The 15,155-nt window shown below is 45.1% G+C and overlaps 1 protein-coding gene across 1 annotated transcript in view; it reads right to left on the bottom strand.

Annotated features, from left to right (window-relative positions):
• The window catches only part of LOC115332280 (putative acyl-CoA synthetase YngI), a 257,512-nt gene that overhangs the window by 50,368 nt on the left and 191,989 nt on the right, over nucleotides 1-15,155 (bottom strand). The gene's annotated exons all lie outside the window — the stretch shown is intronic.

The raw sequence follows: 15,155 nt of genomic DNA on the forward strand, positions 1-15,155 counted from the left end.
CTCCGCCTCGCTGTGCGTGCTCCTCCGCCGGCTGGTCCTATGAAGCGCAGAGAACACGCCATGACTTTGCGCTTTTTGCGCTGTTTGATTGGCCCATCGGCTCATAACATCGTCCGCGCTCGGACCTAAGGTGAAACGAAGTATAGTGATGGGCCGAACTTTCGCCGAATCAAAAATTTGGCGGAGCGAACTTTTGCCGAACTTTTCTAAAGATTCGGCAAAGATACAGCAAAAAATACAGTGTTACCAGCCTTAGCGTTGATATTTAGCTTCTAACAAAAAAAAAAGATTTTCTTCTTGTCTTAAGTTAAATACAACATGTAGTGCCTATTGACACAGTGATTACTAATAATAAGGTTAGATTCTACAAGATAGTTGTGTCGGTGTCGCTTTTAGTGTTTGCTGGCAATTTTAGTGTCTGCGTAAACAATGTGCCGTGACAACGAGGTTGGGCTGTAGCGGGCGCAGTCACGAATCGCGCTACGAGAGTTTCAATTTTGAGGTCTCATCAGCGCAAGCCTGCAAGTGTGGCTGGTGTAAATGCAAATGCAATAACAGTGCGTTTTTACTTTCTCTGGGAATCACCGTTTCGTGCGTGAAAACGAATGCAACGGTTGCTGACCCTTCACCAGAACAAATAATCGATATTGTAAATCTGCATGTTTTTTCATTTGAGTCACTTGACGTCAGCTTTGCATGAAAATGTGCGTCCCATATTCGCAACGTGCCGTTTTTAACCTTTAAAATGCCGGTTTGTGATGTTAGGACACACACGGACGTTTACAAAGATGGGAAGAGTTAGGAATGGTCGAATGTGCAACGTCGAGCGTGAATAGTTTTGTTTGGTTTTATGCAGATATATGAAAATCGCGAAATAACGCGAACTAAAACGCAATATTATTTTGTTTTGGCACAGACTACTTGTGAGCCGAAAACAGGATTGCTATAATAATAATACTAATAGTAATAATATTTATAATAAAATAATTTTATTTGCACGTACTGGAAGAGGACCATGTGGTGGTGTGCGGGGCTAGGCAGATAGTTGAAAACCCTTACTAGATTAATACACACTACAGCTCACTACCTGTAAAAGTACACTCATTCCTTGCACACGAAAAAGAAAGAAAAAATTCAAACGAATCGCGCGGACTGACAGCTCGTTTTTATATACTTTGTTTTCTTCTATGTATGGAACTACCGAATTTCCCGAATCACGCGCATCAATTTTCTGGACGCCTCAAAAATATTTTCCTTTTTATGTCAGTTTCAAAGATGGTTATTTGATACAGTTTTCATCATTCCTGACGATGCGTTTGGCTTCTATAATTTCTCACGTTACTCTATTACTGTGCCTACCTAAAATTGTACAAGATGGCAGGTGAACCTCACACCCTCAATCGCGGCAGTGTATGCCCAGGTGGCCAGAGTTAGCTCTGGTGCTATTGTTTTTGTGTTTACGGAATCTGTCATTAAGGCATCGTCCTGTCTACCCTATGTACACTTTTCCGCACGAAAAAGGAAATGACTACCCTACTTCCTCCGTGCACTCGACGAAGCTGTTCTGATGTTTCTCGGTACAAGTTACTGTTCGGTGGGAATAGGGAGTATTCGCTGGCGGCCACATCCGTGTGCGCTGCTGCTGAGCGCGTGCTGCCGTCGAGCTTCCGCAGTCCTTTTGGAGCGTGCATTTAGCACCATCATGGTTTCCGGGTTTTGGGGGTTTTGTGGGGATATTTATACAGCGTGTAATTGGCCAGCCATTTGAAGTTGCGACGAGTCACTCGCTGTAGATGAACAATTTAGCCAGTGCAGTACAACCGCTAGCCTGGGGTCTTTAACGTGCACCACGCTGTAGTGATACAAGACCGCTCGCCGGTACGATGCTCATCCAGATCGAAACGGGCAGGGGTGAGGATTGAGCCCAGGATTTAGCCCAGGGTTGAGCCCAGCTGGTGAACGCTAACCCACTCGGCCACCGATCCCCCCCCCCCCCCCCCCCGCAAGGTTTCCGGTCTTAGCAGGCTATTAATGTGAGCTCGCTCTGAGCATGCGCTCTAAACATCACCCTCAAATATGTCGTCTAGTGAATACCTCCTATATGATGAGTTAACTTGTTTGCACAGGTTGGCAAGCCGTTTAGGAGCAGAGAAGACGCCGTCGATCTGTAACTTATTAGCGATTTTTTTATGCCATGAGAGAACCTGTGTATGTAGGGAAGAACGACTGGTCTCGTGGTTCTATCTCTGGCTCTCTGTGGGACAGATGTCCTTTTATTTTTGGTTTCCAGGATGCTCTCTGCAATCGATGTTACTAAAGAGATGGGAAATCCAGCAGATATTAATCTTGAAATTTGCGCATCAAAGCTTACTGAAATGGAGTGCTCGCAAGATTTTTGAAGAGAGTTGTTTTGACATAATTATACAATTCCTCTTTTTACCAGCTTAGAATGTGCAGAATTGAAAGGAAGAATCGTTTTTTTTTTACCCTTTGGCTTATATGTCACTGAAATGCAGTGCTCGTAAGAGTTTTGAAGAGAGTTGTTTAGACATATTTTTTCGATTCCCCTTTTACCAGCTTAGAATGTGCTGAATAGTAAGGAAGAATCGGCTTTTTACCCCTTGGCTCATATGTCACTGAAACGGAGTGCTCGCCAAATTTTTTAAGATAGTTGTTTAGACATAATTTACTGAAATGGAGTGCTATTGCGAGCACTCCATTTCACTGACATAAGAGCCAAGGGGTAAAAAACCGATTCTTTTTTTTTCAATTCAGCTGGTAAAGAGAGAAATCGTATAATTATGTCTAAACAACTCTCTTCAAAAATCTTGCAAGCACTCCATTTCAGTAAGCTTTGATGAGCAAATTTCAAGAATCACATCTGCCGGATATCCCATCTCTTTGTTAACATCGATTGCAGAGAGCATCCTGAAAACCAAAAATAAAGGGACATCTCTCACACCACGATCCAGAGATAGAACCACGAGACCAGTCATTCTTCCCTACATACACAGGTTCTTTCATGGCATCAAAAATATCGCTAATAAGTTCAACATCGACGTCGTCTTTTCTGCTCCTAATACGCTTGCCAACCTGTGCAAACAAGTAAACTCACCGTATGTCACTCTACGTCACCATATTCCCAACCGAGCAATAAGCTGTACCAAGAAACATCATATTGTGTTTAATGTTACCCCCCTTATGTAATGCCCCCCTGGGGCCCTTCACGTATAATAAATGAAATGAAATGAAAAAGCTTCGTCGAGTACGCAGAGGAAGTGGTGTATTCATATCCCCCTTCGTGCGTTAAAACGTACATAGGGCAGACTGGACGATTCCTTAATGATAGGCTCTGTGAACACGAAAACAATAGTACCAGAGCTAACTCTGGCCACCTGGGCATACACTGCCGTGATTGTGAATGCGAGGTTCAGCAGCCATCTTGTACACTTTTAGGTAGGCACAGTAATCAATTACCGAGAGAAATCACTGACGCCGAACACATCGTCAGGGATGATGAAAACTGTACCAGTACACCATCTTTCATCCTGACAGAAAAATAAGAAACATTTTCTAGGCATCTAGGGCTGTGTTCCAAAATTTGTTCGATTCGACTCCGGAGTAAAGGTTTCGTACCTTGGCGTTTAAAAACTTACTAGCGCTTACTCGATGACGTCACAGCTCGCGTTCCAGAAGCGGGTCGTTTACTCCGGAGTAATTACTCACGCTACTCTCCTCGATCGGGGAGTAAAGCCGGATCAAATCGAGTAATTACGTCACGTGATCTGTTCGTCGTCAGCTTCCTCCGCCGACAGCCGTCAAAGCTCGTTTGCTCCGTTGGCTTTGGCGGCAGACGTTCGAAATAACAAAAAATGACGTGCAGCCATTTATGTGCTGTATTCAACGCACATTCAGACCGTGAACCTCCCTTCAGAAGGGTATACTTGTTATAATCAGAGTGCGAGCGTAAACAGGAACTTCTCGGCATCCTCGTCCTCGGTGGGAACTCTGTATTCTTACGTTAAAAGATGAAAATGTTCGAACGCAGTAGATAATGTGGAAGCTTTTGGTTTGTTTTTTTCTTCTCAGAGTGTGTGTAATGAGAGGATAACGCATGTAAAGCAGTGAAGGCACGAAGAGTTTATGTATACGATCAGTCAGCAACCCCCCCATCACATTTCCCTCCCTAATAAAATGTCTATAGCGGTTTCCAAGTGCTCTCTGGGATTTTATAATCATATTCGAGTCAAAACGAACGTAAGTTACATATCACTGTTGAGAAAGCCCCATCCGCTCTACTGCTACACTATGTGGAAGCAATATCCGCAAAACGTATTCGGTGCTGATTACGATGAGTTGAGGCTGTTTATGGCACCTGGACTAAACTTACAGCGATCGCCCAGATTAATCAGAACAAAAATGTTGATGTCTAACAGAAAGGTATTAATAATTTTTACCTCAATATACAGCCCAAAAGGAAGATGAGCAAAAGAAGCTGGTTGAGCCATCTAAAAAAAAAACCGCGTCGTCACTGTCAAAGAAAAACTTCGAAGCAATTAACATTATCGTCTCTGTGTAATTTCTTCATGGTCAAAAGAGATCGTCTGCTATTTTCCGACATCGCTGCTATGTTTTCTTTTTGCCGTAGCCCGAGATGAAGCCAATCCGCGTAGTATCCAGGTGATCATCCCGGCCGTTCCAAAATCGAGTCGCGGTTCGTTTACTCTCGATGTCACGTAGTATTACCCGCTGACGTAGCAGACAGGTTACTCGGGTAAGATTTTGAACATAGCCGAGGAGATTGGTGTGCGTGATGCGGGAAATTCCGTAGTTCCAGACGTAGAAGAAGGCAAAGTATATATAAACAAGTTGTCAATCAGCGCGGTTCGTTAGAATTTTTCCTTTCTTTTTCGTGTGTAAGGTGTGAGTGTACTTTTGCAGTAGTGCGCTGTGGTGTGTACATTAATATGAGCAACCAACTCGGTCCAAGCTGCTACCTTCCGCAGAGTGCCTGCCAGCCCGCCACCAGATACGAAAAACACAAAGAAGAGATTTTTATGTACATAATATACACGCAACAGAAAGTACACAAAAAGGAAAGAAAATATCTTTCCCATACATCCTGGCCAGCTGTCGTGATCTGCCCGTTTGACAGCAGTGGGCTGGGCACACTGAGCGTAATTTTCAGTTGTCAGTCAATGTTCCAACTACCTCGTTGCATAAATGGAAAAGTCAAATTAAAATTACGTTATTCATAATTTACCGCATCATTTGTCACTTGCGCAGTGGACTGCGTAAATTACTGGTCCATTTTCTGTTCTTAAGGTAGAGAATATTGAAGAGAACTACACTCGCAAAGGCTCACAAACGCACAGTTACCGTGTTGCCTAGTTTTCACCTCGCCGTAACCGCTGGTTGTACTAAACTGTAGGATGGTAACAGCACGACTGCTCGGCGTCTATTTGCAATCCATAGCCCCGTCGCGTTCGCGCGCGTGCTCAGACTTTTGCCGAATTTTTGGTGAATCTTTGCCAAACTTTCCTTCAAAATTTCGACAAGTACCGGACTTCGCCGAAGCTGAAGTTCGGCAGATTCTGCTTATCTCTAATTTTTATGGCGCAGACAATCGACCCCCTAGTAACGACGCTCACGCCGGATTGGCTCCTCGGCAACGCGCGGGAACTTAAATTTCGGATTTGGACGGCACATCCACACTCAAAGCGTGTTAACCCACCACCCCGCCTGCGTTTACGCCGCTTCGCGGCGGCAGTATGCAGCTACTAATTAAAAAACTACTAACCCACTCAAACCCCCCCCCCCCCCGCCTCGTACACGACACTTTGCGGCGTCCAGCCGGCAACCCAAGCCCCACTGTCCTACATGAACCTCGGTGAATAGAGTCCCATACCGTTTAGTTCAGCGAAGTTTCGTCGACAGCATTCGTTTTATCAGTGTTAATAGCAAAAAATAAATGTCGTAAATATCGCCAAATACCTCGACAAAACAAAATGCTTAAAAAATAACGTAATAGAAGACGTAAGCCCACATCGTGAATCAAACCCGGGTCCGCTACGTATGAGGCAAATATTTTACCACCTGAGGTATACGCTACCTCTTCGGAAACTCGCGTTGCGACCGCTGCCTATGTTGACGGCGGAAGCGCCTATTTCCACGTACCATCCCATCCGGCGTGAGCGCCGTTCCTGGGGTGTGTATCGCCTTCGCGTTAACAATATGGCCCGCGGGTCGAGGGACGGTGCCCTTGGTATTCCTTGGGCGGCGCTGGTCAGTGTTTGCCCTGCCCAGTGGCGGCTGTTTTAGGGGGTGGCAAAACACATGCCTTGCCCACCCCCACTCTGAAACCTGGGGGGGGGGGGGGGCAGCGCCCCCCTTGCCCCCCCCCCCCCCCGGTTGGTACGCCTATGGCCCCATGCCCGAATAAAGGATGGAGACTATATCTTACAACCATATGCATAAAAACAAGATGTATCTTCGACCACAAAATTGTATTTAATTACAATTGTATTTAAAATACCCACGTTTTAGTATTTAAATACACACGTCAAATACGTTACCCAATTTGTAATTAAATACAAATGCAAAATACACAAAGTATTTGAAATACGTATATCAAATACTTGTATTTGAAATATTGCCCATCCCTCTTTTTGTAGACAGATGCAAGCGACTGTGGCCTGGTGCTGTCTTGCTGCAGGAGTATGGCGGTGTGCTTCGGCCAGTTGCTTCACAAGCCACACGCTAACTCCAGCCGAGCGCACTACAGTGTGGCAGAACATGAATATCTCGCCATTACTCATGTATTGAAGCGCTTAAACATGTACAGTCGAGGACAAAAGTCTCCAGGACGTGCGAGCTGCGGCTGAAACGCATCGCTCTGCCATCTGCCGGCGGGTCGCCTGGTTTCGAGATCACACAAGAGCGCATGCGCGTCCTACTCTGCCTGCAAACATGTCTGTTTTCCCGCTCTTCTGCGGCACAGTGACTAACTCGAAATCGGGCGCGTGGTACCACCTCGGAGATAGCGCTGGCGGCTGACGAGCGTCTGCTACACATTCCGAAACTCGAGATACCGCCTGGGGCATTTCGCCGCATTTCGCCGTGTCAGCGCACCTTGCTTTATAACCAGTTGAGCTTATCGCTCAGTTGAGATGCCGTGACTTCTTGCTTGATATGTGCCATGTCAGTAAGCGCAATTTCCGAGGCGGTACCACGCGCCCGATTCCGAGTTAGGCGCCGCGCCGCAGAAGAGCGGGAAAGCGCACATGTTGGCAGGCATAGTAGGACGCGCATGCGCTTTTCTGTGATCTCGAAACCAGGCGACCCACCGGCAGATGGCAGAGCAATGCGTTTCAGTCGCAGCTCGCGTGTCCTGGAGACTTTTGTCCCTGACTGTACCTAGACAACGCAACGTTCCGAATTCAATCTGATGACTTGGCGTTTTCATGGCTACCCTTAGCAAAAAGAGGCCGTACTTCAAACGAAGTTCAAATATATTTAGTACGAATATTCATTTTGTATTTATTCTGTATTATCTTGGCCGCATTCGAAATACGCGCGTAAGGTATTCAAAATACATTATAAATATGAATCGAAAAATATTTTAGATATACCAAAAATATTATCCTTCCACACTCAAGATGCCATTTGTGCATTAAAAACCGGTTACATAATTTTTTTTATTTTCGGTTTTGTCAGAAAATGGTGTCCCTGTGGTATTTGAAGGCACTACTAAATACATCTCACAAAGCTACATTAGAAACGAACACAAACACAAACACCATGACGTACTGAACAGCTCATTCACAGTCCCGTTGACTGCTCTAGAGCCTTATATAGCCTACATATTGAAGGTAATCATTTTTTCGGTGACCACCTCTGCGCTTATTAAGGTTCCAAGTATTCGATCTTCTCCTCGGGAGTCTGTCAAAGGGGAAACAGTATTTTGAAGTTCGTGGACGATATCTCTTACTAAAAGGCATTGGTACAACTAATAAATATTCGGCGCAGTCCCTAAAACAATATCCACACAAACGGCTCATAAAGTACATGTTATTGCTTCTCTGCGTAGCAGCACTCAGGACGAAGCGAATCAAGGCAGTTTTTTCACTTTTAAATACTGTAAACGACTTTATTTTCGTGAGGACCTAATTCTCGCAAAGTTCGCGAATCGCCTACAATTCCGAAAAATAGGTCCCGTGAACAATTCCGGCAAAATGTAAAAACATTAAAATCTATATTGCGATCCCAGCGCGTCGCGAAAATGAGAATTTTCGAATTATTCCAAAACTCCAACTGTGGCCTCAATCGCGAAATATTGAGCCCGCGAAAAATAAATATTTTACAGTAGTTGTTCTACCTTTTCTTTTTAGTAGTTGACTATTTAATATGGTAGTTAATGTCACTATATTAAAGTAACGATTCACATCACGTACAATGGTGATTATACACGTTCAGTGAACTAACATTGTGCTAACAAAACCACGCCACACGTATCTGTTCACAGCACCTGCTGAAGCTTTCCAGCATCAGCAAATGTTGTGGTTGTAGTTCCCGAACCCCGTTTGTGATTGGTGTGCAAGGAACTGATCAGGTGTGTTCTTGATAGAAAAAAAGAAACAATAACAAAAACTGGGCTGATTTATCAGTGCGATGCTGCGCAATTCAGTTGACAAACTAATCGAATGTTGTATTTAGGCGCTTCAGTGTACTCCATATCTGCTTGAAGTGAACTTCTAAAAAAGAATATTTTCAATATTTTGGTAGTTTAAGTCAAACTACCAAAGTATTGCAGTCAAAAGGTACTTTGAGTATAACACAACAGTATTTACGATTTTCAGGTATTTTAAGAGTATTCTGCACATATATTTGATTGCTTCATTTTTTTTTAGGGTTGGAGTATATTTTGCATGAATTAAATAAATACTTCAAGAAATATATGTGAAAGGTATTTTGTTCCTATTAATTTAGTATTTACATATTTCAAAACGCACGACGGGAACTTCAAATGTAGTTGAAGTAAAGGTATTTCAAAATGATTTTTAGAAGTATATTTTAGTACTAAGTGAAAAAAAGAAGTCTATATTTTCGGTCTATTTTTTGTGTACCTACAATTATGAACTGTATTTCAAATACACTCAAATTAGAATGTGGTATATTTCAAACGTATTAGTTTTCGCTAAGGGTAAGGGGGCTTAATAATTCAGCTGGACGTCTTGCTCGTTGGGCGCTTATGCTACAAGAGAACGACTACTCCATTATGTACCACCCAGTGTAAACGAACAAAGTAGCTGATGCACTCTCTCGTGCTCCACTTCTCAAAGAACACTCGCAGGATAACCATGTCCTTATGTCCGTCGCCGCCACGGCACAAGGATTCCAAGATACATGGGGGGGGGGGGGGGGTCAAATTGGTGAGCCGCAAGGGGATTTGCAAGGCGCAGTTGGATGACGAACCCTGCCAAAGTGTGTCCGCGTGGTTGGTGGCAAGCGGTCCAGTTGACCAAGAGTGACAGAGAGTTCGACTCCTACTTCATCACCGACGACGGCCTTCTGCTGCTCCCCCAGGCCAACGACGACCCGGATGGCTCGGCGTTCCGGACCATGATACCCCGCAAAATAAGTAAGCTTTTCATTGGATAACCTGCATAACTTTGCATTATCAGGACACAGCAGTGGGAGCAGAACTTACGATGTGTTACCCCGAATGGTCACTTGGCTAGGCACGAGGCAGGATACGCTCCAATACACCCATAACTGTTCGGTGTGCGAGATGGCAAAACCACGTTGTGGTCAGCCCCCCTGTGTCGTGCAACCAAACGTGAGCCTTGGAAGACTTGTTGCTGTGACGTCATGTGCCCCTCCCGATTCCCCCGGTAGCCCCCCGGCAATCAGTACTTGTTCATGAAACGGTCCACTTCACGAAGTGGGTTGAGTGATTTCCTTAACAAAACTTAGATTTGCAAAAAATCTGAAACTGCCTGCTGGAAACGCTTGCTAGGTTCGGCTTTTCAGCGCAACTGGTAAGCGATAATTCCTTCTACTTAACGAGCAAGGCGTATGTGTGGTGCTTGCGCGGTGCTTGGAATTGATTACAAAAGAGCTTCCCTATACAAACCACAAGCAAACATCCAGGAAAGGGTAAATCGGGGCCTTAAGATGACGTTAGTGGCCTAAACCGAGCTCCACAATGACTAGGACCGAAACTGCCGGAGCGGGAATTCGCACCCCGTACGACCCCTAACCGGTCAACGGGCCTCACTCCTGTCCAATTGAATTTCGGCATGGAGCTCGCGTTCCCGCTTTTTAGCAACCTCTTATCTACAGAGTCAGGGGTAGGCTTCGCTCTTACGTGAAGTCGCAGGTCACATGCGAAAGCGCTTCTTGGACAACCTTTGAGAGGCCCGAAAAAATCTCGATGTCACCCGAGCACAACAGTCGGAACAGTACAGCCGGGGGCGACGCGGCCTGCAGTTAGGGGTGGGACATTTTGCTCTCCGGCGTATTCGCCGACTGAGTGAAACCACCCGACGCTTTGCAGCCTCCCTCGAAAATAGGTGGGGAAGTCGGGAAAGTCCATTTTGCGTAAATGCAAGAGCTCACCACTCACAAACTAGTTAACTGTGAGTCTAGTGAAGAGACCGGACCTGTTCGTGTCACCGACCATAAACAATTTTTTTAAAGCGTAAGACGAAGATTTCTTGCAAAACCGGAACGACACTGCCGACATTCCTGCTCGGAGAGACCCCCCCCCCCCCCCCCCCCCCCGTCTCTACGGTGGTAATACAACCTGTGACTCTGGTCACACCAAAGAGAGGAACCTTTTTTTACTATTTTTTTTTCTCCCCTCTATTTTGCCTATCTCACGTTTTGGGGGCAGTTTTCTACTTCCTCGAATCTGCTCCCTTTTCAAGAGGAGGCTGGGGAAGTTTGTGTGCTCAGCTCAGATTTGTTCTTTGAACCTTTCTGGAAGGGGTGCGAAAAAAATGTCAGGCTCAACCCTCAACTAAGCACCCATGCCGCCTGTTTCTTTGTTTCTCCACCAAGATGCCTCGTGGCCAACGCCGTCATCACACTCCACCATCCGAACGAAACGACATGGCGGGTGGGATCGTGATGGACCGGGCCACCAAGGACGACGGCGCGTCAGGGGTGGCCCAGGGGACCGTGGACCATGAAATGCGCCCACCCGCCACAGGGCGGCTTCAAGGACCCGGCCTATGCCGACGATGCAGCGGACGGCCACATCGTAGCGTAGCTACCTGGGCTCGTTTGCTCGAAGCACTAACCGCGGCTAAAGTTAGCCGCAGTACCTAGGAGAGGGACTTTGAAATCACGTGACTGGCTCGGTAGGGATGTGGGGAAACATGGCGACGCCCCAGTGAGTGAGCGCCGCTCGGTTTGGAAATAATATGTCGTTGTAGCTGCAATATCGGGCGCGTTAGTCAGCAACGAATGGTGCCTGAGGCTTTGGCTTTGCCTTACGTCACTTAAGCCGCAAAGCATGGGCAATGACATCGCCGCGTTTTTTAGATAGTGTTTCGATTCTGGGCATTCCTAAGCCTAAATGAACGCGATAATTGTCGGCATGGCAACGTCTTTGGAAAACGGATTGCCTTGACTGAATCGGCCGGGTATTGATGGCACACAAAAGCAGACAGCGTCCCAACAAACTTCCTTCTAAATTATCCAAGCATCGCGAGGAGAACGCTGGAAGTGTAATTCTACGGTCCACACGCGCTGGCTTTCCTCTTATAAAAGATTCGAAGAAAAAAATCATAATAAGGCTTTAAAGAACGCGCGTGCAAGGCAAAATTTGTTTTATCCTTTTTGCTATAGAACGGTTACTACTGCAGACGCCAGCACGTGCGACGCGTGCAACTACAGTCGTAGCATGCACCTCGGTGCTTGGATAATATAGAAAAAGAGGTCTGTTGGGACGCTGTCTGCTTTTGTGTGGTATCAACAATCCGCTTTCCAAAGACGTTGCCATGCCAACAATTATCGCGTACATTTAGGCTTAGGAATGCCCAGAATCGAAAGACTGTCTAAAAAATGCGGCGATGTCATCGCCCATGCTTTGCGGTTTAAGTGAGGTAAAGCAAAGCGAAAGCCTCCTGCACTATTCGTTGCTGACCAACGCGCCCGATATTGCAGCGACAACGACATATTATTCCCAAAGCGAGCGGCGCTCACTCACTGGGGCACCGCCATGTTTCTCCGCATCTCTACCGAGCCCAGTATCGTGATCTCAAAATCCCTCTCCTAGGTACTGCGGCTAACTTTAGCCGCGGTTAGCGCTTCGAGCAAACGGGCCCTGGACCATGCACGAGGAGCACACCTCTGTTGGGCGGCACACGAACGCGAACACCTTCATGGAGAGAGGGCGGACGTCAAACGCATCGCGCGCATGAAGTCTCGGCGAGCCCGACCTCGACCAGGACATTGCGCTCGTTCAGCGGCACCGACTGGGCCTGCTAAGCCAGTCGGATGTGCAGCGCCATCCACCCCCTGACGCCCCCAACGACGAGACTGTCATCGATATGCGGGACGAAATTTGAGGGTTGCGGGGGGATGGGGGGGAGCTAAGCATGGACACCCTGGCGGCTCCTTAGCACAGTTTCCACACTACGATCCACAGGCGGGGGACTTTCCGGCGGGGCGGCGCAATCAAGCCGGCCACGTGCAAGACCGCGCGTGCTGCCCTAGTAAGACTGATCAGAGGCGGCGCGCAAGCAGTCGGTACCCGGACTCAAGCGCCGCCGGTAATGATGTTAGTGTATTTATCATCACTTCTGTGTCCAAATAAATGTAGTTTTGTGTTATTCAAACCGCTGGCTCCGTGTTATTCCTCCGGGTCATATATGCAGCAAGGCAAGCCGAAGAAGAGGTGTCAATATATAGACAGGATCCTGTATGCGGATACATATTTTATTCAGATATACGGGTTCCTGGATGTGGACACAGATCCTATATAACTATACGGGATCCTGTACGTGAATGTAAGTCTCCTATATACGTACAATGCACCTTTTTTAAAAAGCTTATTATGTTCCACCATTTATTTATTATTTTGCACAATCTTGAATATGTGTTCTCTTGTATATATTTGCGATTTTGCCTAATTTTTTTATAATTTTACGGAGGAATTTGTGTGTAGAATGTTTCAGTTTTTATGAACCTTGAAAGCATTTTCTGAATTATTTTATAAAATTTTAAGTGTATACTTTCTCAAATTTTATGGGATTGTATGTTTTCAATATATATATAAATAAAAATTCTCGTTTTCTCAGAATTTGCTGTGTGGTCCCATACCTCATTATTTTCCGTGATATTGGTGACCCGCCAACACTGAATATCTCCTGTTTCACCTATGATGTAATGTAGCAGATGCAATGAAGCATCTCTACCAGCCAAGGGCAGTGAATATGTTGCATAACTCAACGCATTCCTTGCAGCTGGCTCTTCCTAGAGAATCAAATGACATGCTCTCGTGCGCTGGATTGATTTGGAAGGCTCTTTGCAACAGCTTCAGTACACCAGAAGGTGAAACTGAGTATAGCTTTGCATTAATCTAATTTCTTTTTCGTCTGGAGTGGCGTGATATGGTTTAATCTCCGGTTTGATCTACTACGGTTAAATTACCCGTATTGGTCAAATCCTATTTAGCTTACAATTTCGGCAAGTACGGTTAGGCCCCCGGATTGTTTGTCTATGGTTTGGTTTCCGGATTCTAGAAATCGGAATTGCCACCGGTTCCATATGACGGACTAAAACTTAAAATTCATTCCGGTTTAATTTCAAACTGCTTTTTCGGTAGGGTACATGAGCCTGAAATTAAATCAGCATACTTACCACTATCTATGAATAAAAAGGAGTATTCGTGCCTTACTAATTACATAAATGCTTAAGTATTACCTGCTACTACGCAACCTTTATTTTGGACTGGCGTGCGTGTAACATTTTTTGTCGCACTTCAACGTTACATATTTTGCATAAAATCCATCACATCAAACAATTCTGAATTTGAAAGATTTTTGCTCAGGCGAAACGTTGCGTAGTTTTCTCACGCCCGTCAGTGCTGTGGCGGGTGTTGTTTGGTTAGAAATATATATTGTCTACTCAGTACAGCTGCTTGGTACTCTTGGCTTCCACCAAGGCTGGGCACAAACACTCCACAAAGTATTCTGGAATACAAATGCTGAGATACATGTGTTTTAAGGCTCAAGTTCAGATACTAATATACATATGTCTTATGCAACGGGATATCCCTGAGATACGCATGCAGAAACGGCAAAAAAGTATTCCGGAATACAGATAGCGATACTTATACAAACACATTTGTTCCCGGACAGCGATGCGTGGGGCGCATTTAGTTGGTGGCTAGTGTGAATGGTAATTTATGCTTGTGTTGCTCTTTTTGTGGGGATTTGTGCACAGCCCCTTACCTCGAACTCTTTATTTATCATTAATGCCGTTAAAGCGACATTTCAATTCCTTATATTTACATAGTTACAAAACAGCAAAGACAGCGTACCATGCTTGACCAAAGTCGTCTGCCCGAAATGAACCCTGTTTTGCCGTGAAGCCGCATCTCAAATTGTCGTATTATATGCTTCTGAGTCACCCATAGTTTGGGGTGATTGGACAACCGGGCCGTACTTTTTATGCACTCAACACCTTTCCAGCGTTCACTACGCAACACTGTAAGTAGTAAAGAACTTTGCGAAAGAAGCTGATTTTGTTATTTCTGCAAATAACCTTCTTTAAACCGCAGTTTTTTTTTTTTTTTTTTTTTAATCTTTGCGACTGAGATATATCATGTTACAGGGCGGGTTCATATTACAAATTCTGAAGCAACCTGCACTAAAGAGGTGTTCTTATCCTTTAAATTTTTCTTAAAAAAGTGCAACACATGTAACGAGATACCTAAGTCTGGAAAAGTATCGCGATACAAGCAATAAATTGTAAATGTATTTTACTACTTAGATACTAATACATCTGTTTAAATATATCTCGTTACAAAAATACAGATACAGGAAATTATTTATCAAATACTATCGCGATACACTTGTATCGCGATACTACTGAACCTTGGTTTTCATCTACTTTTCTTTTATCAGGCATGTCTCTGGGCG

Source organism: Ixodes scapularis, unplaced genomic scaffold (assembly GCF_016920785.2).
Source record: "Ixodes scapularis isolate PalLabHiFi unplaced genomic scaffold, ASM1692078v2 ptg001212l_1___fragment_1__unscaffolded, whole genome shotgun sequence".
Lineage (NCBI taxonomy): Eukaryota > Metazoa > Arthropoda > Arachnida > Ixodida > Ixodidae > Ixodes > Ixodes scapularis.